A 22,743-nucleotide genomic window follows, 5' to 3' on the forward strand; every position below is an offset into this window, starting at 1 on the left:
ACTGGCTCACATTTTTATCTTCACATGGAAGCAGATTTTGAAGTAGATCACTAATATGTGTTTTTTGCACAAACTTTGATTCCTAGCTGAGCAAAGTTGAGGCCCAGATGGCCAGTTACACATACAATAGTTGTGTACGACAGAGAATCAGACAAACCATGCTGCATTGTGATGACTGGTAGAACAAATATCATTCACAAATACACTTATTCAAACAGAAACTGCTTCCTCTGCTTATCCTGATTAAATCAATCCCAAGAATCTGTCGATCAATATACAAATACGATTTAAAGCTAAAAACAAAGTTAATAGTTAAAGCTAAAAAAAAATCGAGCCTGGAATTAAATTGCATCACTTATCCATTGTATTCATAAAGCTTGAATATGGAAGCAACAAATGTAGCAATCTAGCAAGGTCTCTAGGCTATTGTGTGAGAAATAGGTACAAGTATAGGTAGAGCTGAGCTTTATAACACCACTAAGGTAATAGGCTCCTAACCCAGTGAACCCACATTATAGGGCAAGAAGCATTTCCTCCACCATGGAACTGAAACAGATCTACACAATACTTATTTTCAAAGGAAACGATTGTGCAGTTTGCCTAGTGGCTGAAAAGTGACCTTATTTATGACAGCATCATTATGGGAGCTCCGTTTCCGATACTTCACTAATCCAGTTTTCATCTTTCCTTCAAGCTAATTTAACAATCACAAGAAAAAAAGGCCTGCTGGTTTAAACTTTTTACACCTGAACAAAGTGAAGTGTAGATGGAGGAGAGAATGTAGAGTTTTAAGGTACGTGGCTGGGAGTAAAGGGAGTGGGAATCTATTCCTGTCTCGGGAACACATTTCCTGTGACCTTCAGCAAGTCACTCAGTTCCTCAGTACAGAGGTGCCAGAGCAGGGGGAGGAGATGGAGAGGAGCAAGCAACGGTATGGTCTTGGGGGTGGGGGGAGAGGGAAGAGGTAGTATGGGGTGGCAAGGCCATGGTTCCGGCACCAGTGATACCCCCCTGCCACACACACACACACACACACACACACACAAGCTTTTTTAAGAACCTTCTGCCTCAGTAACTCACTTAATTTACTTATCTCTAAGATAGAGAAGTTACTTCTGCTCAGTAAGTGGTATGATTAGCATATGGCACAGTGACAGATGGGCCATGGACATGAAGCCCTGTGTGCGTAGTTGTGTAAGGCCCTGTGTGTGACCTATTATGGTACAGAATAGGATGGTGCAGTCTCCTTCCTACCCCTGGGTTGTTCAGACATGCCAGGATCACTGAAAAGTGATAAAGCTGAACAAAGTGATAAAAAGTGATAAAGCCTGGCTGCTGCACTAGCTGAAATCACTCCCCAGAAACCTCTAACCAGAATCAGCGTTTTGCAAAAACAACTGCACAGCACATTATTATGCAATCAAAGAAAAGGCTAAAAGGCCTACCTCACCCCCATCCTTCAATCCTGGATCCTGTGTAACTCCCTCATTCATCCCTTTCCCCTGCAAACACCCTTGTAATTCCAGCATCAGGAACAGTACAGCAGAGAAGAGGAGCAGTCCAAAATTTGGAGTCACTGCCTGTTGCCCCCTGACACTGAAGCACCAAGAGGACTTGCAGAATCTCTGAGCAAATACATGCCCAGGAAATCTATATGCGCCAGATGTTGGATGTTTTCTCATCTGGCCTAACTTTCAACCTGCCTTTGCCCATATGTAAATGCATAGATACTTACTGCTCAAATCACAGGGGATGTATACAGAGATAGATAAGAGCTGGTTTAAAAATACCAGTCATTTTTTGTGGAAAGTATAAAATTTTGACATTTCCCACCACTTTTTTTTTTTTAAACCAAACATCAAAAAAGTCTGGATGTTTGTTTTAAAACCAGAAACATTTTTCTTGAAAATATTTTGATTGTGTCTAAAAAAAAAATAAAAAATGTTGATCAAAATAAAATTGTCAACAAGCTACTTTTCATTAAAAAACAAACTTCAAGCAGCTCCACAGGTAACTCTTTCCAAAAAGAGAGTTAGTCATTCTTCTATGCATAGAATCATAGGACTGAATAGATAACCCCTTGAGGTCTCTTCCCAGTCTCCCACACTCATGGCAGGGCTAAGTATTACCTAGACCAGGGATTAGCAACCTGAATATCTCTCGGCCCACACTGCTTCCTGCAGTCCCCATTGGCCGGGAACAGCGAACTGCAGCCAGTGGGACTGGTAATCGACCAAGCCTGCGGACGCTGCAGGTAAACAAACCATCCCAGCCTGCCAGCGCATTTCCCTGATGGGCTGAGTGCCAAAGGTTGCTGATCCCTGACCTAGACCATCCCTGACAGGTGTTGAAGAAAGGAATGTGGCTACAAGCTCCTCTGTAAGCACACAATTGATGCTTTGAAAACTTGGCTAAAAATAAGCTACTCCTACAGTTACATGAGCAGTTTTGATTCTGTGTGTGTCCTTATGGACTATAAGGACAAGATATTTAGAATGCCAGCTACTTTTATTTATGGTGTGTTTCTGTGTTGCTCAGATCTGACAGATTTTGTCCCTTCGCTAAAAAGGTCTGTACCTACATTATGCTCATTTTTAATCACACAGGGAGAAGAGCTTGCTCAGTAGATTAGATGGGTCGTTTGCCAAGTCACTGGGTTAAACCTACCCCAGCCTCGTTAAAGGTCATGGAATTTGGGGGGGGGGCTATTAGAAAAGAGTTCTGTTCAGTTCCTGCTCACCATCACAACTGGCACCCCTCCTGGCCAGCTCAGCAGCGAGCCCAATAGTTGAGTGGGCATTAGTGCCTCTCCTCTAAAAACAGACCTTCCAGACCTATTAGTGGGGAAGCATTAGACAGCCTGGCTTCTGCTCCTTGTGCTATACCTGGTCTATGGTTAGAATTAAGTGGTCAGGCTGACATTTTTCCAGCACTAAATGCACTTTAGAAAAAACAAATGCTACAGGTGAAATCCTGGCCCCAATGAAATAAATGGGAGGTTTGTCACTGATTTCATTGGGACCTGGATTTCACCCCATCTCTCCTAGATATTCAGTCAGAGCAGGTAGAAGTTTTGCATAGGAGTCAGTTGTGGTATTTTTGAAATTCCAAAGTAAAAATTACTTTCTAGTGTAAATTATGCAAACCACCACATTAAAAGTACATCAATTTGAAATCTAGTCAGTTTCCAAAAAAAACTGAGCTCCTTACAGTTCCTGCCAATTTATCTGTTTTTCTTTACAGTGATATTTACCTATTCTAAAAAGTCTGTGTTAAAGACCCAGACAGAAGTGCTGTTTAGTGCACGAGATAGAAAAATTGATTTCTATTTAGTTTTTCCTTGGAGGCATTACCATTTATCAATATTAATACAGAATTTTCACACAGAAGTGAGACTTAACTTGATTGTGCCACTTTACTGAAGAGTACCTGACAAAAAAAAACATTATTTGTTGGTGCACATAGTGAGATCCAGGCATCTGTATCTAATATTTCCATATGAAACTATTCTGAAAAGGACACTTGCAGTGGCTGACATTTTCAAACTCATCTAAGGGCTTTTGGTGCCCAGTTTATCCAGATGGCTTTGAAAATTTCACCCTCTAAATATTGGCTCAGATTCTGCAGACCAGCAGAATCAGTCTCACCACAAATCTGGATTTTGAAGGATGAGGGGAGTTTGAATGTAGTTTAAGCCATCTTTGTCAGCCCCACAACTGGGAGGACAGGCACTAACCTAGTCCCCAGCATAAAAATGAAAAGCTGGACGACTAGGCCACCACATAATCCCATAGGCAGACATAACCTTCTACTGGCCAATTACGTTTTAAGCAGTACAAATCAGCCTTAATGAAGTGGAGCATCTCAGTATTACAAACCCAAAGGATGAACTTTGTCATGTTTTCAAGATTTTCTCTATGACCACGAGGACTGGAAACTTACTTTACTACCGCTAGTTTTAAAAACAGGACTCCAGGAGCTGGGGCTTTAAGAAAAAAATCAAATGTTAGGATAAAATGGAGACAGTTATCAATGCTGTACCTAGCTCATTATCTCTTAAGAAGTTTGGTACAATGCCATACAGAGGGCCTGATTCAGATCTTTCTTACACTGATGTAAATATGCAGTAATTCCACAGGAGTCACATCAGTGTAAAACTTAGATAAAGGAGGTCAGAAATGGGCTGTTAAGCATTAAGTTTAGGATTTTTTAAGAGAATTTGGTTCTCAACTCCCATTGAATTTCAGTTGGAGTTGGGCACCCAACTCCTGTAGACTCCTTTGAAAAACCCAGCCCAAAATACTTAGTTTTCATGTGACACATCCTAGGCCAGATCCTGAGCTGGTGTAAATCAGCATAGCTGATTACATCACCTGATGATTGCGCCCTCTATAGTCCCACCTCCCTATTTGTCTCATTATACTACTTCTCTTCCCCGCCCCCCATCAGACATGGATATTTTAAAAAAAAGTTTTGAATACTTTGGGATCCTGGCAGTTTCAGCTTATTACTCCAAGTATTAATACTATGTGATTATGGTACAAAGCAGGCACTTCTTGTTGAATATTGAATAACTGAAAAGATTCCCAGTTAGATTTCCTTGAAAATATTACTGACTTCTATTAGCAATAAATTCCAAAGAAGAAACTCTAAATGCTTAGAAACTAGTATATGTCTGCTCTGCTGCATCCCATCACCACTTTGCTTCCAAACTTCTTGTGCTGAAGCTACAAGCTAGAAGAGTAGTTGCAGCAATGGATCATCTTTTACTTTTCCTAGGTACTTGCAGCCAACTCACTTAAGGCCTGAACAATGCATTTAGTGCCTGTTTCTGATTTTGCCTACTTTGGTATAAATGAGGACTAACTCCATGGAAATCAAATTAAATCCAAATCCATCCCATAGACTCCTTCTTATCCTATGTGTGCACACACACTATATGCTAACTGGATTAATAGGTCGTGAAAAGCACTGGCATATTCAGATCAGGCTTTCCCCCAAAGTACTGTAGTGTACTCTGTTGTTGAAATGTCTTTGTATTTTTATGAACATTTAATATAAAGGGCTTGAGGCAGACAAGAGATGTGCACGTTCCCCCTTGCATCTCTGCCAACATATCTTGGCCTACAGCACCCCTGTGTCATTTCTGTTGTTTGTAATTTTTTTTATTCATGGTGGATGAAGAGGAGATTTAAAATTAGAGCTGGTGGGAAATTTTCCAACACGATGTTTGCCCTACCACCATCAGCAAGTGATTTGTTGAAAGCTAAATGTTTGTGGAAACATGTTGATTTTGATGAAAGTTCATTGCAAAAGAGTTTTTAAAAGCATTTTGATAAGGTGGAAATGGAATGTTTCAGTCTTTTTGGAACAGACCATTTCTTTCAATACTACTTTGTTAGTCTAAGGTGCCACAAGTACTCCTTTTCATTTTTTTAAAAACTCAGTATAATATGCAAAAAAAATATGGAACCATTTCATCAGAACAAAACATTTTGAGCAACTGGTATTTTGGATTCAGAGTAGCAGCCGTGTTAGTCTGTATTCGCAAAAAGAAAAGGAGTACTGGTGGCACCTTAGAGACTAACAAATTTATTAGAGTATAAGCTTTTGTGAGCTACCGACGAAGTGAGCTGTAGCTCACGAAAGCTTATGCTCAAATAAATTTGTTAGTCTCTAAGGTACCACAAGTCCTCCTTTTCTTTTTGCGGATACAGACTAACACGGCTGCTTCTCTGAAATCTAACTATGTCAGACCTAAGGGTAAAAGTTTGATAGTTATTTGGTGTTTATGTTTGAGGAACAGTTAGCCCTTGGCAGAAATTCTAAACATTTATATACTATACTTCTCACTGAAATCATGACCATTACTTCGATAGAAGTATAATCAGGCCTTATAATGAAAGGTAGCTGATGCTTATAAACTAGGACAATCAGATGTAAACTGCAGGCTGCAGTTTACATCCACCTCATTTGGACTGTATGTACACTGTACATCCTGGTTTTAGTCTAATACAATGTGAGCACTACTACACAGGGAACTGTATTCTATGCTGTGGTAAAATATCCCCTCTGTCTGGAAATGTGAAGCTAATTTTCTGGCATATCAAGTCTTGTAAATTGAATTTGCTCATAACATTACCGCATGAGTAATGCATCTGTTCAATAGTTTCTCAGAGCTAGCTGCCAAAGCAGCAGGGTAGTGTTAAATAAAAGGTATATTTTATGCTAGCATTAATGCCTTTTCAACTAAATGAATTGACCTGTTGTAGCCTATCCACACTGCTGGCATTTGTTTTAGTTTTACTTTTATGTTTACAGTGTCTTATTTCAGATGTGCTTGAGAGGTAACCATTTCTGTTCAGGTTTAGAATATCCCAATACATTATAACCCACTGGAGTCCATTATTACTCCTTTTTTGCTGGCTCTGGATCTTTTTTAATTTTTACATTATAAACCAAATTCCAATTGTGAGTCTGTGGGCATCTACAAAGGGGAAGTATATATCAAATTTTTATGGTCTTGGGCTCAAACTACAAATGCAGGATACAGTTTATGAGAGTGAATTCTTTCCATAGGAATTTTGATTTATTATTTTTTAGTTTTCCAGACAGAAACACTTATCTGATGTATTATTTTTCTTCCCTAGGATTAGGTTTCAGTAATGGGATGGGCTCCACTCCCTGCCATATGAGGATCACAAAATGGTCACATCTTTTGATCTTACAATTTATGCAGGACAATGTTCTAAGACCCATGTGCAATTCTACACAAAAGCACATGGGCATGTGAGTGTGTTGAGAGTAACTGAGGGCGGGGGGATGGGAGAATTAACTGCAAAATGGAAGCCAATGTTGCCTTGGCACTGGCAGGCTGATAAAACATACTGTAATGAATAGCTGCTCCATGATACCTCGTAACCCGAGCTGGACTGGGGAAGAAGTGGAGGTGCGCTGCCTGTGGGGCCATTCTGGCGGCCAGGGAGCACAGCCCAGCCAGGCCCTCTTTTCCCTGGCTGCACCAGGGGCCAGTGGGAAGGGGAGGGCACAACTTGTAGGCCTCTGAAGGATTCCCCGGCATAGAGGGAATCCTCAAGTGACCAGTTAATTCATCTTTAGGGCTGTTTTGTACTGCTAGGTTTAGTGGACCAGAAAATACAGTCCATTGTATATGTTTCTGTGCCTAGCATTTGACAGCCTTTGACTGAAAGGCCCTGGAAAAGTCAGAGCAAGAAATGGACCATACACCATTTCTGGTGTAGAAATACACCAGTTTCTAAACAACTGAGTCAAGAATGGTGGTGCAACTCCAGGTTACCAGGTTCTAGAGGCATATCTTACTGATGTCAGAGAAATAAACGTAAGGACAAAGTGAAGAATAACTACGTGTCAGTCATTTCAAGGACTATAACTGACAATGAGCACTGCTATGCACTTAACATTTTACTAATGCCTCTTGTGAAAGATTGTACTGAGAAGATATCCTCCTTGCTTGCTGACACACTTCATGCAGAAAACAAATCACAGCACTGTGTCTCAGTCATACAGACTGTGGAAAGTTATGAAATTGCTTACAATAATGTGGTTGTCTTTGACAGATAATGCTGCCTACACGAAAAAAGCTTACAAAACTGTACTTCTGGACTGTTTCCCCAGTAGCATCCATGTAACATGGGTTGCTCACACAATCAATCTGGTGGGGGAAGTTTTTGTAAGCCATTTGAGGATGTCAATGCACTGGTAGAAGCTCTCAAATGTTCTATATGGCAGGGTGAGGAAGATGAGGTACGTAATTACCTCAGGCAAGAAGTTCCTAGTGCAACAAAGGCACCAGACCCAGTAGCAACTAGATGGAACAGCTGGTTTGCTGCTGTTCAGTACCATAAAATGCACTTTCAATATTGTGGCGGCTTTGTTAAAGAATAGGTGTGTGTGGCAACTCTGCACCACATTTGTTGGGAGAACTTGAAAGAATGGGTTTCATCTGACAGCACTCTACGTTTAATGCTGAAGATAGTGTTGCATTTTATCAATGAAATGTGCAAGACAATTATTGACCTAATGGCTACATTTGAAAGCCAGAGACAGTGCACTCTTTGCTTTTGAGAAAATAGAACTGCTGTTTTCCCTTGAAACACATTCCGGATTTGGAGGAAAGCACTCAGATTTCTCAGGCTATAGATATCAACAATGTAACAACTGATCAAAGTAGCAAATTGGTGCACCTGTTTCTTTCATCTGTTGACAATTCAGTTGAAAATCTGAAGTACATCAGTGATACTGAGAGTAGGCAGCCTGCAATTAAATTCCTGAAACGAGTAATGTCAGAAGAGTTCCTGTAATGTCTCATGTCAAGGAGGATTATACCTCAATTTCTGTCATCACTGACATTTCAGCAAAGGAGTTTACTATGTGTACTGGGAAGGTGGCACCCCTGACATGAGCTACACTCAGGGGAAATTGACATTGCCATGTTTTGGTCATCAACAGCCAACCATCTTCTGAATTTGAAAACATTAGCTTTCAGATACATAAATGGTGTAACAGCTGATGCTGAGTGCAACAACTCACTGTATAATCTTGTCCTCTCCAATTGGAAGCACTCTTGGAAGAAAAGCTGAAAGAGTGGGTGTTCCTTTATAACATAAATTCCTTTGGAATTTAAAAAGACTAACAAAAAATCCATTCGTTTAGTCTTACTGATGTTTTGTTTTATTTTATTTTACTTACTGTGCTAGTATTTTGATAATCAGTAAGAGTGAAGAACCCAGTACAGCTGCACAACAATTACTACATTTCACAATACGTGAGATACCACAATGACTCAAAGAATTCTTTTGAATAATTGTTTTTTGTTTTGCACTTGGAAAAGATCTAATTTAATGCAGAAAAAGATGATTTTGCTGAAAATTATAAAAACTAATCTCAATTGAACAATCCATAACTTTAGTTTTAAAATAATCACACATGCTGGGTCCCTTTTTTTTGTTCAAGAAATGATAAAGCACTACAGTAGATTGTGATAAATACAAAATACCTGCATACATTTCTAGAGAAGGTTCAAATATTTTTATATTTAGTTTGTAAAATATATTTACTTTTGCAGAATTTTGATGTTGCTTGTGCAACTTGATTTTTTTCTGTGCATAATTCCCTGGGGGTAAGCACCCTACCAATAACTTAAAATTGTAAAACCAAAATGCATTCCAATCAGCTGACCCCTTCTATCAAACAGAAACATGTCTTCAAATACTAACAGCCCCATAGGTCTACCTCAACCCACCCATCTATCTTCAAAGGGCAAGTAAAATAAATAGGCCCTGCAGTTTGAGCTGATCATGCATAGACATTTCAAAGCAGGTGTAGGAGTGGTAGTGACTGCACTTTGATTACTGCATTCATTTTTGGACACCACAATACTAGAAGGTTACTGGCAAATTGAAGAAAGGTTCAAGTAATCATACCAAATTGGTCTGGAGGGAACAACTTACAATAAGAGGAAAGATTAATATACCCTGGCTGATAAAGTGTGGGCAAGTATTTAGATGATTGAAACATTTTAGGTGATAAACAAGTACATAACTTGGAGTAATGAGATGCTATCAGGGGTAATAGGCCTTCCAGTGCTTCTATTGCTACAGTTTTTACAGTGTCCACCCCTTGATATAATCTTCAAGAAATAGCCTTTTATCTTCCAGCTTCCTCCTGCTACTGCACCACCTACACATTGTTCCTTGCCACCTATATCTTACTAGATAGAACTTTCACATGGCTCCAAACTGCTAAGGCCATTTCCCTGGCCTAGTGGTACTGTCATCTCCAGTAGGAGAGTCCTACAAGAATTGGCCCTGCAAGAACAAGATGCCAAAAACTTAAGGGTGAAGTGTGAAAGCAGCTCTGATATTTAAAATTAGATAGAACATTGGGACACTGATGAGAAAAAACTGGGTATCCCAAACAGGATTTTTTTTTAAATAATTAAGGTTGGCTCTCTTCTCTGTATGACCATCGCTTGCCAAAGTGGGGGGGAGGGGCAGACAAATTCTTCCTAGATTTGGTTTAAAACTAGGCCATATAAATTGCTAGAAAATATTCTATGGGGAATAATCATGGACCACCAGCAGAATGGATTATATTCACAGATTCCAAAGCCAGAAGGATCTTTGTGACCTCGCAATAGAAGTTCCGCAAGATTCCTAGAGCATCTCTTTTAGAAAAGCATCTAATTTTAAAATTTTCTGTGATGGAGAATTCATCACACCTGTTGGTTAGTTGTTCAAGGGTTAGTTATCCTTCTGTTAAAAGTTATGCCTTATTTCTAGTCTGAATTATTCTAGCTTTGACTTCTAACCATTTGATTGTTATAACTAGACTGAAGAGCCCTTATCAAATATATTTGTTCCCCAGATAGGTACTTAGATTGTAATCAACCTTCTCTTTGTAAACTAAATAGATTGAGCTCCTTGAGTCTCACTATAAGGTATGTTTTATAATCCTTTAATCATTCTCATGGCTCTTCTCTGAACCATCTCCAATTTATCAACATCACTCTTGAATTATTGACACCGGAACTGGATGTGGTATTCTAGCAGCAGTCACATGAGTGCCAAATACAGAGGTAAAATAAACTCTGCTACTATTAGAGATTCCCGTTTATGCAGCCAAGAATTGCATTAGCTTTTTTGACCATAGCATCATAAATAAACTAATGGGTCTTGTTTTCTCAACTTCTAATTCCTTGACTCTTTGCAATTGCAGCAGCAGTGCGGTAACAATGCAATAGACATTTCCATCTAACTCAGTATTCTTACTGAGCTACCAACAGTTCTGAGCTGGCAAACTGATACTTTTCCTTGAGAAAAGTCTTGTATTAAAATGTAATGTAACATGACTAACCAGTAGGAGGTGGTCTCAAATCCTCATTCAGGTTCACATAAACCTTCTCTTGAATATCTTATTTATAGGGTGATCTGAAACTTGCTTACATTTAGAAGCTATGGAGTTTTGGACTGAGATTTCTTCAGTATTTTCCCCATTTCCTTATCTCTCCCCAAACTAGCTTTTCTGGCTTTATTTTTAATTGTCCTGCACACTTTTTTGCTAGAGAAAAGTCATTCACAGCTGGTATGCTTTAGTGCCTTTGCCAATCAAAACACAGTGTGCCACTTACTGGCAACATGAATATAATGATGCAAGCCACTGGCTCTATAAGCTAGTAGGACCTGGCAGTAAATAAAAATTCACACCAATGCAGAAGAAAACTGTCAGGTCATTAAATATTTGACCATTTAAAACTCTGGCTAGAGACAAGTGTCTAGGGAGAAAGAAAGGGAGTGGCACCTTAGCAACTAACAAATTTATTTGAGCATAAGCTTTCGTGAGCTACAGCTCACTTCATCAGATGCATTTACTGTATTGCTGTAGCTCATGAAAGCTTATGCTCAAATAAATTTGTTAGTCGCTAAGGTGCCACAAGTACTCCTTTTCTTTTTGCGAATACAGACTAACACGGCTGCTACTCTGAAACCTGTCTAGGAAAGAGTTACTCAAGGAAGCTTACTAAAACCAGGTGTACAGATAGCTACATTGCAATTTGCTAATGCTCACAGACAGAGGTTCAACAAAATGCAAGAAGAGGTTTGGGACAGTGATAGACACTAAAATATAATAATTGCCTTCTAACTTTGATTTCATCCAACTATAATATTACACTGAAAGAATAGTGTGACCATGCCAGCTGGCAAAGAGGCCTGGAGGGGGTGCATAGAAGTTACAGATATCTTCCAAGTCTGGTATGTATATTCTAGCTATCAAAGAATGTCATTATTAGAAAGTCTTTAATAAAAGCTTATGCTATACTAATCCTCATAATTGTTACAAGATGGATGGATAATATCTAAGAAGTTGGGTATATGTACTGAAAATAAGTTTTAAAGTCTGTCATCAACCAAAGAGGGAAAAAGGGTTTTCTTCCAGACTGGAGGTAAGATGTGTAGCTCTATCCAAATGACTATTAAGCAATTATAACACAAGTGGAAGCCCCATTTGCATATGGAGTCAACAGGAAAGGAGTACACAGGGTGGGGGGGGACAAGCCATGGGGGCTAGCCTGGCCATCTACAAAGACAATGCACTTTGGTGGGGGGGGGAGGAAGTAAAAGGGAAAGAAGATGCCCCTTATCCTGAACCTAGGAATTAAACAGCACATTTAAATTCCTAAAAACAGGATCTCAACCAGCCTTGATTGAATGCTGCAAAGGACATTTGGGGTGAGAAACTTTAGGCTGAAGCTTGGCCTGTTAAGTTTAGTTTCTAGAAATCATCTCATGATTGTGTTTTATATGGAACCCTTTTGTTGTTTCCCTTATCTTTACTCACTTTCTCTTGAATCTCAAATCTTGGATAATAAACATTGTTGTTTTCACTATAAATATATCTCAGTGCTGTGGTTTTATACAAGGAGTGGATCGTTCAAGCTGTTGTGTACATTGTTCCTTTGGGGACAGCAGACCTGGTATTTCTGTGAGCGTTCAGTGGATTCAGGGGAACCCTTCTAAGGTTCATGGGTCTGAGGTGCACCTCTTGTTAACCTGCAAGGCAAAGAAAGGGCTGGCATGGCCCAGTGGTAAGTGCTAGGGTGGCTAACAAGCTGGCGTTGTCAGGGACCTGACACCCAATTAAGCACCAGCAAGTTTCCCCTCTCACTGGAAGCAGAGTGATAATAAGGTGACTCACAAGTCCTGATACCCTGAGAGCCATCACAAAGAGGAAATCTGTGTTGATATAGTACATATTGTGACATTGTTAAATATTTACTTTTTAGCATCAAATATAGCAGAGGTGCCTTAATTGCCATTTGAATGCCAAGTGCAATGACTAAACAGGAAGAGGGGAGAGTGGAATGGAAAGTGAAAGAAAGTTGGGTATAGAATAGAAGAGTTAAGAGTGAGAAAGTAGGAATGAAGAGCAGCTACTGGAGAGACTCTGATATGGATATATTTTTCCTTCCTTTCAGGAGAGGTGTCTTGCTTGACTTGAGAAGTCATGCAAAACTACACTGATATGTGTGTAAACTCAGCATTTCAACCCAGAAGACACAGGAAATTCAGTTATTGACCCTGTCATAAATATAAAGGGAAGGGTAAACACCTTTAAATCCCTCCTGGCCAGAGGAAAAACCCTTTCACCTGTAAAGGATTAAGAAGCTAAGATAACCTCGCTGGCACCTGACCAAAATGACCAATGAGGAGACAAGATACTTTCAAAGCTGGAGCGGGGGGAACAAAGGGTTCTCTGTGTGTTGCCTTTGCCGGGACCAGAGCAGGAATGCAGGTCAGAACTCCTGTAAAGAGTTAATAAGCAATCTAGTTAGATATGCGTTAGATTCTGTTTTGTTTAAATGGCTGATAAAATAAGTTGTGCTGAATAGAATGTATATTCCTGTTTTTGTGTCTTTTTGTAACTTAAGGTTTTGCCTAGAGGGATTCTCTGTGTTTTGAATCCGATTACCCTGTAAAGGTATTTAACATCCTGATTTTACATAGGTGATTCTTTTATTTTTTCTTCAATTAAAATTCTTCTTTTAAGAACCTGATTGCTTTTTCATTGTTCTTAAGATCCATGGGGTTGGGTCTATGTTCACCTTTGCAAATTGGTGAGGATTTTTATCAAGCCTTCCCCAGGAAAGGGGGTGTAGGGTTTGGGAGGATTTTGGGGGGGAAAGATGTTTCCAAGTGGGCTCTTTCCCTGTTATATATTTGTTAGGCGCTTGGTGGTGGCAGCAATAAAGTCCGGGGCAAAAGGTAAAATAGTTTGTACCTTGAGGAAGTTTTAACCTAAGCTGGTAAAAATAAGCTTAGTGGGTTTTTCATGCAGGTCCCCACATCTGTACCCTAGAGCTCAGAGTGGGGAAGGAACCTTGACAGACCCCAGAATATATCCTTCTATCCCCCCATATGTACCAGTGCTGAATAAGATCTTAAACACATAAGATCGGGCAGTATGGCATATGCTACTCTTTAGCAAGAATATATTTTACAAGTGGATTAACTCAAAGCAACAAGGTAACCCACCTAAAAATGAATACATTCCCAGGCTGGGCCTTCAAGTTAATCAAATATGTACAAGAGAATAGGAGTTTTATATGGAGTTGGAGAGGGCTTTTCAGGAAGATCTTTTTGGCTTGAGTAGGTGAAAGCAGGGCATGTAGAGAAGACAACTATAAACTGTATTCCTTCCTTTCATTTAACTCAATTTTTTTTTTTTTTTTTTTTTTTTTTTTTACACAGTGGCTTAAACCTGTTTGTGACAGTTTATTACACTTTTGATATAGTTGTAAAACCCTCTGTTATACCACTTGTGGCTGAGTAGCTCCGAGCAAAATTGTCCTGTCATCAGCAAGACAGGAGCTACAATCAAGTACAAAGAAAGCCTTGACTCTGAAGGATGTCAAAGTCCAGTCTCAGTTAAAAAGAGATTTTAGGCAGAGAGCTCTGTAAAAAGCTTTGAATGCCTCATTATTTAAAAAAAAAAAAAAAAAAAAAAAAAAAAATCATTCATGGCATCCACATTCGACATTCAAGGGCAACACAAGTGCAACAGTGGAAAATCTTTACTATTTTACCTTTTCTCCTCTAAGAAATAACAAAAACCAGTTTTGTCTCCCGGTCCACTAAATTCTTGATCTCATTGCAAAAAAGTCAAGTATTGTTGTTACTGTGCTATGAAGACTCGCCTATAACAATACACTAACTACCAGGCTAAAACAAACTTGCCTTCACAATGTTAGGATGGCATAGCTCTGTACTAATCCTAATTATGCCTTTCCAAAATGAAATTAAATTTAAAAAACCCATATGTCAACCAAAAGCAAAAGAGGGGGGAAAGTGTTATGTTTTTTTGTTTGCTCGTTTGTTTTTTGGGCAAAGATGTAGCCTTGAGTAGGCCAATAAATGTGAGTTAAACAGGCTTTCAAGAGCTCCATAGTCTCAGCATTAGTGGCATAACTAGGTGTGGAAATACTCCCTAAAACATCTCATCTTAGATTTGTGTTTGCAATTACTTCTTTCTCCCCACCCCCTAAGGAAAGAAGGTTGGCAAACCAAAAATTACTTGACTAGAGTCAATCATCTTAACAAATGAATCCAGTTCTCATTGAAGCAACTTTAAAATATTGGCTATTGGGACTGTTCTTCTATAAGTAGATAATCTAACCCATTTAAAAAATACAGTCCAAAAGTATAACTTCTCTGAAGATAGTCAGGGACAAATCCTAAAAATCTGTATCAGTGGTTTGCCTAAGTAAAGGCTGGGAAGACTCAATGAGTTACTTTAATAAAATTTGAATAAGGACTTAAGCATTTGGCACATCATCTTTCATGAAAGGTGAAGGGCTATTAAAAAAAAATCAAAGTAGTTTCTTCTGTGAAAAATAGGGGCAATATTTTGAAATGAGAAGGAAACCATGAGGCAATAAATTAGTCAAAATACTTTTGTCCAGTACAGTATACTCAGTATAGCAACCTGCCTGGAACTTGAAGGGAAAAACCCAGGTTGCAGGAAGGGTTTCATCAACAAGGTTGTAACCTTTAGATCCACCACACAGATGTCTGTCACTTGAGCTCATGGAGTAATTGACAGTGTCATAGGCTGTCATATTCAATAACTCTTACCCTGACACTTTGAGGTATCCACACAGTTTCTGGGGAAAGTCTTTTGCTTCAGGGAATAGGTCCATTGTGTGGACGTACACATTCCTCTGAAATAAGGAAGTTGCCACAGCTGGAGGCAGGATACCAGACTAGATAAACTGATTGTATATTCCTTCCATTGAGAGCTTTAGAGGACTATATGCTGCTTTTGCACTACTGCCTGGGGTAGGGATCAGATAATTTGGACTACTTTTTCTGTTTAATTATGTGGCTGCTTTTGCATTCATGTTTTGTACCTTTAAAAAAATCCAAGGAGAATGGGATTTTACATTGACATACTACATAATTTTGAAAGCAAGCAATAGAGATGGGGAAACAAATTCAAAGATCTTGCAGAAAGGAACAAAGGCACCAAACTGGTACTTTGAACCTGGGATTTCCCCACATCAGTCATATGACTAGCCAAATGAGCCCCATGCACACGCTACTGAACCATCTGAAAACATGATAAGAGCATGGTGACAGTTTTTAGAGCCGTGCATTCACTCCCAAGTGCCTGGTGTTAAAAATGGTGGTGGTAAGTTAGTGCTCAAGCAGGTGAGTGTTTCTACCTTCCTAGACTCCATATAAAGGAGGTATGATTCCCACAGCATAGCAAAACTGCCTTCTCTTTCTATACCCCCTCCCCTTGTCCTCAGTGCAGTTTCAAGGATACTATAATGATCACAGCTGGGAATGGCACATACAGAGAGCATAACACTAAACAAACTTGTTTGCATGCCTATTTCTTCAAAGGGCAGAGTATTTGTTCACGTTAGAAAGTTTATCCCACTTAGTTGTCCTTAATCAGGAAAGATCCAGAGTTCAGAGGTGCATTCACATGGGTCCACCTCCCACCCTTGAAGGGCGCTGGGGAGAAAAAAAATCAAGCAATGCTTCCACTGCTACCACCACCTCTGCAGCTGGCTCACTGTTATCTTTGCTGCAATCACTGCTGCATACTGCCACTTCCGCAATGACACATTCTGGTTTCACCCACTTAGCCCAGCTCTTAGTGATTTCACTAGGGAACTTTTATGCTGCTGTCTCTTCATTGCCTTTCACCACAATTCTTCATCCATCAGTGATTTCAGCTGCAGTGACCACTGAACAGAAAGCAAGTGACTCCAGCCAGTGCTGCCTTTAAACACTAGAGAAGGAAGGATTAAATAGTTTCAAGAACCCTTTTGCTAACACCCACATCAGATAGAAATACCCATCTCACCATCAGTGGGATCTAGTATGCCTACCCCCTGATTAGCAAGTTCAGTTCAGTTTAGGGTAACCCCCTCACCAGGACAGGCTAAGTACAGTTCTACTGCCCTTTACTCGTACAATAAGGATAATATCATTTCATTCCCTCACATTCAAAGTGCATTGTGGAAAAGCCTGTCTGTTTGCCGAACACCTAGGCAGAATAGGTATGTCTATGCAAAAACAGTCTGCTCTTGAAGTCTTTTCCCCCCAGTGCATCACTCATTCACACCTTGATTACAAACTGAAAAGCAGGATTACACACAATGACTGACTAGCCTGGGGAACCGAGTCCCTCATGTAATAGGAACAAATCATTTAGTAAGTTTAAAAAAAAAAATCAGACGTTTCCATGAATAGCCTATGCAGTTACGTTAGCTAGGATAATATCTCAAAAGCTACCAGTCCTTATTTTTCAAGGCATAAGCTACAAGCCCTTCAGTTGGGCCAATGAGGAATATTTCCTCTGGATGTGTATTGCACAAGGACATATTTGGGGGCCAGATCCTGACCTGCTCTAGCCCCTTCACACCAGGTAAAGAGCTGGAGTGTCAAAATGGGTTCCTAAAAGCCCTATACTCATTTAGGGATGGGCTTCTTCTAGCACAGGCACCTCAGAAGACAGAGTAAAAGCTGCTCTTTGAGGACCTATAATGGGGTCACACTCACCTCTCACAAGCACCCATCTTAGTGCATGTACCTGCACACTTTGCGTGCTGAGTCTTCAGGGACTCAGCCGAGTCCCACATAATCTGTATGTGAAATAAAAACCCCTTCTGGGGTAACGAGTCCAACAGGGGGCCTACCTCAGTGCCCTCTGTAACATCTTTTTAACTGCAGCCCTATCCCTCGGCTCAGTCAGTCCAATAGAGACTATCACAGTACTCTGGTTTGAACTCACTCTCTCCCCCAGCCGCTTCTCAGTGCTCTCAAATTGACCCTGCTGTTCAAGCAGTCCCAGTTCTGGTGTGGGGGCTCCCTCCTCAGAGACTCTTTGCCTCTCTGGGCCTAGGTCTCCTCCTCCACTACTAAGAAGAGTTCAGTTTTTCTTCTGGGGTGCATTAAAGTCCAGTCTTTATGCATCAAAGTCTTTCTCAGTGGCTAAGGAAAGAACCCAGGCCAGCCCTCTACTCCAGATCCCAGTCCAGGGATCCTATAGATAGTAGTCATCCACCACATCCCTTTAGTTAAACTGTCACTGCTATGATTCCCTGCACCACTTCCCCACAATCCCAGTTCATTCTTCACCCTAACCTCAGGGCCTTGTCCTGGTTGAGTCCCAGAAGCCAGCCAAGAGACCTTCCCATTCCCTTGGTCTCTACCAGCACTGCTCTATCCAAAAGCCTGTTGCTCCTCAATCAACCCATCCCCATCTGCACTCCTCCAACTCCTGCAAGGAACTGATCTACCTCTAGCCCTGCAGCTCTTCTTATATTAGCCTCTCTCTGATTGACTGCAGTCCACGCTGCCACTCTAGGCCATTTGGAGGACTCTCTCCACTGTCCTTTTTGGGGTGGAGTGCAGCAGGGTCATGAGGCCTCTACCCCCCCACATAGTACCCCTTCATAAGGTTTGGCTTAGGGAGCGTGCAAGGGACAGGGCTGAGGGTAGGGAGGGCATGTTTTGGGCATGGGTCGAGCACACAGGACTGCAGATATTCTGGGTAATACTGCAGCCTGTAAGGCGGCCCAGGGTGTTTGTTGTAATGAAGACAGACCCCCGTGGCTGTCTAACATGCTGAGGGTCTCTCCAGCCCTAGGAGCAGGCCAGAAACAAGAGGTTGCAATGGTGGCTTAAAACTACCAGAGCCTTCCCTCACTCTTGGCTGTGAGCTCCATACTGTACCTCTAAGAGGCTGAGCATAGAATCTTACCCTGAGAGTTTTATATTTTCCAGGGTGCATTTGACCCTTTTAACCAGGCTAGATAGCCCTCTAAGGTATTTTTCATGTATTCTTTGTTTGTTTTGCGTTAACTACTACTACAGTCGACAAAAAGATTTCAGCTCACATTTTAGTTTTATGTGTCCCACACAAACAATGGCTAGCATTATTTTTGGTTTCATTCTTTTCTCAGTGATGGATGTTTGAAATATTTAGATGATATTTAAGTACTGAGAATCTGGACCATTTTTAAAGGTATAAATGATTATACAATGACATAGCATAGAGAAACAGCACCTAGAAACGGAAGAATATTCTCCACCAGAATTACTTAAAGGTGGGGCAAATATGGGACTTACATTACTCAAAATATGCTTTTAAAAATAGCATGAGGCAGTATTATCAGTCTCAAAGATTCAAAAATCATGAGTCAGAGTCCAAAAATTCATGAGATTGCCCCCAAAATCATAACTCTCTCTGCTTTTCAATGGGTGTGAAACTTATCATCTCTGAGTCTCATCAGTTTCCTCATTTGTAAAATGTGAATAATGATACTGAACTCCTTTGTCAAGCACTTTGGGTACATCTACACTGCAAAGAAAAACCCATGGCTGGCTCATGTGAGCCAACTTGGGCTGAAGGACCCTGTGATGTGGGAGGGTCCCAGAACTCAGGCTCCAGCCTGAGTCTGGAAGTCTACACAGCAATGAAACAGCCCCGCAGCCTGAGTTCCGCAAACCCGAGTCAGCTGGCATGGGTCAGCTGCTGGTGTCTAGTTGCTGGGGAGACAAATCCTTTGAGATCTACTGATGAGAAAAGTTAAACAAGAACTAAACGTTATTACTATACTTAGAATGTATTTTTCTAAAATTTGTAGTGATTAAATATTACTTTGGTCCAAGATCTGGGGCTTTCTATATTCAATCTTGGACCATGTATTGAAAACCAATGGTTGACCAGAGGATCCAGTGACAATCTGAAAAACCAATAATTAGCAAATCATCAAGACTATAAGTGAACACTTCATGCCACTGGAAATCCGAGCATGCCAGATTTCCAGTGAAACAAAGCATTCATTTCTAAGTTTGGCTGGTTGTGAAATATCAAATCTTAAAATCATATCACTATTTGGTTCATTTTATGTTTTCATTTGAATTCCAACATAATTGTAGTGGTCAATTCTCAGGAACCCATAGAAACCCATGCTCTATTACTCAAACATTATAAATAATTCTTCCATTTGTGAAATTTTGACTGATAAAATCCTATGTACAATACATAAAATCAAATGGTGTGTAATGGATGACATTCTACTTGGTAGCCAATGCTGTTTTGTATTTTCTGTCCATGTCCTGTTATATTTTACAGATGTGACGTTGAATGGACAAGTTGAAAGTGCTTCTTTAAGGCAGGGATATTATGTTAGGATTATCACTCACCAAATAGGGACTGACTCAACAGATCTGAAGTGTGTGCTAAATGAATCCTTATACTAAACTGAGGAAGGAGACTGACATTTTATGGCTAAGGTTATAAGTAGTGGCTTTAATTCTGCAGACCTGAAATTGGTCTATAATATGGGCCCTCATCATTATATAATAATAATAATTAATAATAAAATAATATCACCTCACTCTTAGACAGTGGTTTTTATTAATAGATCTCAAAATGCTTTACAAAGGAGGTCAGCATGATTATCCCCAGTTTACAGATGAAGGCACTGAAGCACAGAGATGACAAGTTTCAGTCCCCATTGAAAGGAAGTGAAAGTTATATTTATTCTGAAAATCCTGAAACCCTTTACTGACAAAGGAAGATCCCAGATGTAGGAGAAGGAACTCAGTATTCATGTTTTTTCCAAGTAAAAGCTTTCAGGGCCTGATCCAAACTCAGTGACGTCAACTGATGTCTTTCCATTCACTTCAGTGAGCTTTGGATCATCCCTTAAAAGAGCAAAGGGGTCAGCAGGACTATAGTTTTCTCCTTTCCTACTGGTGAACATTAGCAGGACTATGAAAAGCAATAGAGGAAATGTATAGATTGTAAAATTATGTAATTGCAAATAATACTACTTTTTAAGAATTTTCTGTGAACGTCTGTATAGTTCTTTTCATGTGAGGATTTCCAAGTGCTTTACTAACTTTAATAAATAAAAGTTGAAAGAATAAACAATAATTCTAAAGCCCCATTGCATGAGATCTTACCTTAGACCTTAGTCCATCCCATGCTTTGCTGCACATTGTGCTATCCACATTTGCCATCCAACTGCCCTTCTTTCCAAATCTTCCCATTTCATGTCGAGGTGCTTGATGTCATTCAGAACTGTTCGTTTCCATGTTATTCGTAGTCTTCCTCTCTTTCCTCTTGCATTTTCTGGCTTCCATTCAAGGGTGGTATTTGGTAAGTATTCCTTTTCCATTCTCAGCACATGTCCCCACCACTGATGTCATCTTTTGTAGATTATTTGTGAGAGGGTGCCTTGTCCAGTCATTTTTCTGACTTCTTCATTCATCTTCCTATCTCCATATGTTATTCCCAATATTCTTCTCAGGCATTTGTGATGAAATGCATCCAGCTTTAATGTATCTTTCTTGGTAAGTTGCCATGTCTCTGTCATAAATATAAAGGAAAGGTTAACAACCTTTCTGTACACAGTGCTATAAAATCCCCCCTGGCCAGAGGCAAAATCCTTTCACCTGTAAAGAGTTAAGAAGCTAAGATAACCCTGCTGGCATCTGACCCAAAATGGCCAATGAGGGGACAAGATTCTTTCAAATCTGGAGGCAGTGGAACAAAGGGTTTGGGCTGTCTGAGCAATGCTTTTGCTGGGAACAGATCAGGAATGCAAGCCTTCCAATTCCTGTAAAGTTAGTAAGTAATTTAGTTAGAAAATGCATTAGATTTTCTTTTGTTTAGTGGCTTGTAAAATAAGCTGTGCTGAATGTATATTCCTGTTTTTGTGTCTTTTTGTAACTGAAGGTTTTGCCTAGAGGGATTCTGTGTTTTGAATCTGATTACCCTGTAAAGTATTTACCATCCTGATTTTACAGAGGTGATTCTTTTATCTTTTCTTTAAATAAAATTCTTCTTTAAGAACCTGATTGATTTTTCATTGTTCTTAAGATCCAAGGATTTGGGTCTGTGTTCACCTATACCAATTGGTGAGGATTATTATCAAGCCTTCCCCAGAAAAGGAGGTGTAGGGCTTGGGGGGATATTTTGGGGGAAGATGTCTCCAAGTGGGCTCTTTCCCTGTTCTTTGTTTAAAATGCTTGGTGGGGCAGCATAGGGTTCAAGGACAAGGCAAAGTTTGTACCTTGGGGAAGTTTTTAACCTAAGCTGGTAAGAATAAGCTTAGGGGGTCTTTCATGCAGGTCCCCACATCTGTACCCTAGAGTTCAGAGTGGGGAAGGAACCTTGACAGTCTCATTGCTATATGTTGTGATGGTGATAACAGTTGCTTTGTACACATTCAGTTTTGTCTTGAGGGAAAAGTTTTTGAGTTGCCAAATGTTTTTGAGTCTTCCAAATGCTGAGTTTGCCTTCCTGAATCTTCTTCTTATTTCCTTGGAACTAGTACTATCTTGGCTGATGGTACTTCCAAGATACAGAAAATTGTACACCTTCTCCAGTTTCTCTTCTTCAATTTTGATTTCTGTCCCTGTAGTCCCCATTAACGTGACTTTATATTTCTTTGCATTGTATCTCAAACCTGTCTTCTCCATTACTTCTTTTACTTAGTTTGTGCTTTTTGTAGACCGTTGGCATCGTCACTGATAAGAGCAACGTCGTCAGCAAAGTTTAGATCAAATAGCCTTGAATTGTTCCATTTTAGGCCATATGTATCACTGTTGCATTGTTTTAATCCATAGTCGATGACTCGCATAAACTAAAAAGGAGACAGGACGCACCCCTGCC

At 40.0% G+C, this 22,743-nt stretch overlaps 1 long non-coding RNA gene across 2 annotated transcripts in view; it reads right to left on the minus strand.

Annotated features, from left to right (window-relative positions):
• Positions 1-22,743, minus strand: part of LOC122459370 — a 95,220-nt gene that overhangs the window by 39,381 nt on the left and 33,096 nt on the right. Inside the window, exon 1 of one of the 2 annotated variants that reach the window (XR_006280012.1) lies at positions 18,198-18,345. The exons of the other annotated variant lie outside the window; for it this stretch is intronic. This is a non-coding gene — a long non-coding RNA (uncharacterized LOC122459370). Of the gene's footprint in view, positions 1-18,197; positions 18,346-22,743 lie in introns of those variants that run through there. 2 annotated transcript variants of the gene reach the window in all.

Source organism: Dermochelys coriacea, chromosome 3 (genome assembly GCF_009764565.3).
Source record: "Dermochelys coriacea isolate rDerCor1 chromosome 3, rDerCor1.pri.v4, whole genome shotgun sequence".
In the NCBI taxonomy this organism is placed as follows: domain Eukaryota; kingdom Metazoa; phylum Chordata; order Testudines; family Dermochelyidae; genus Dermochelys; species Dermochelys coriacea.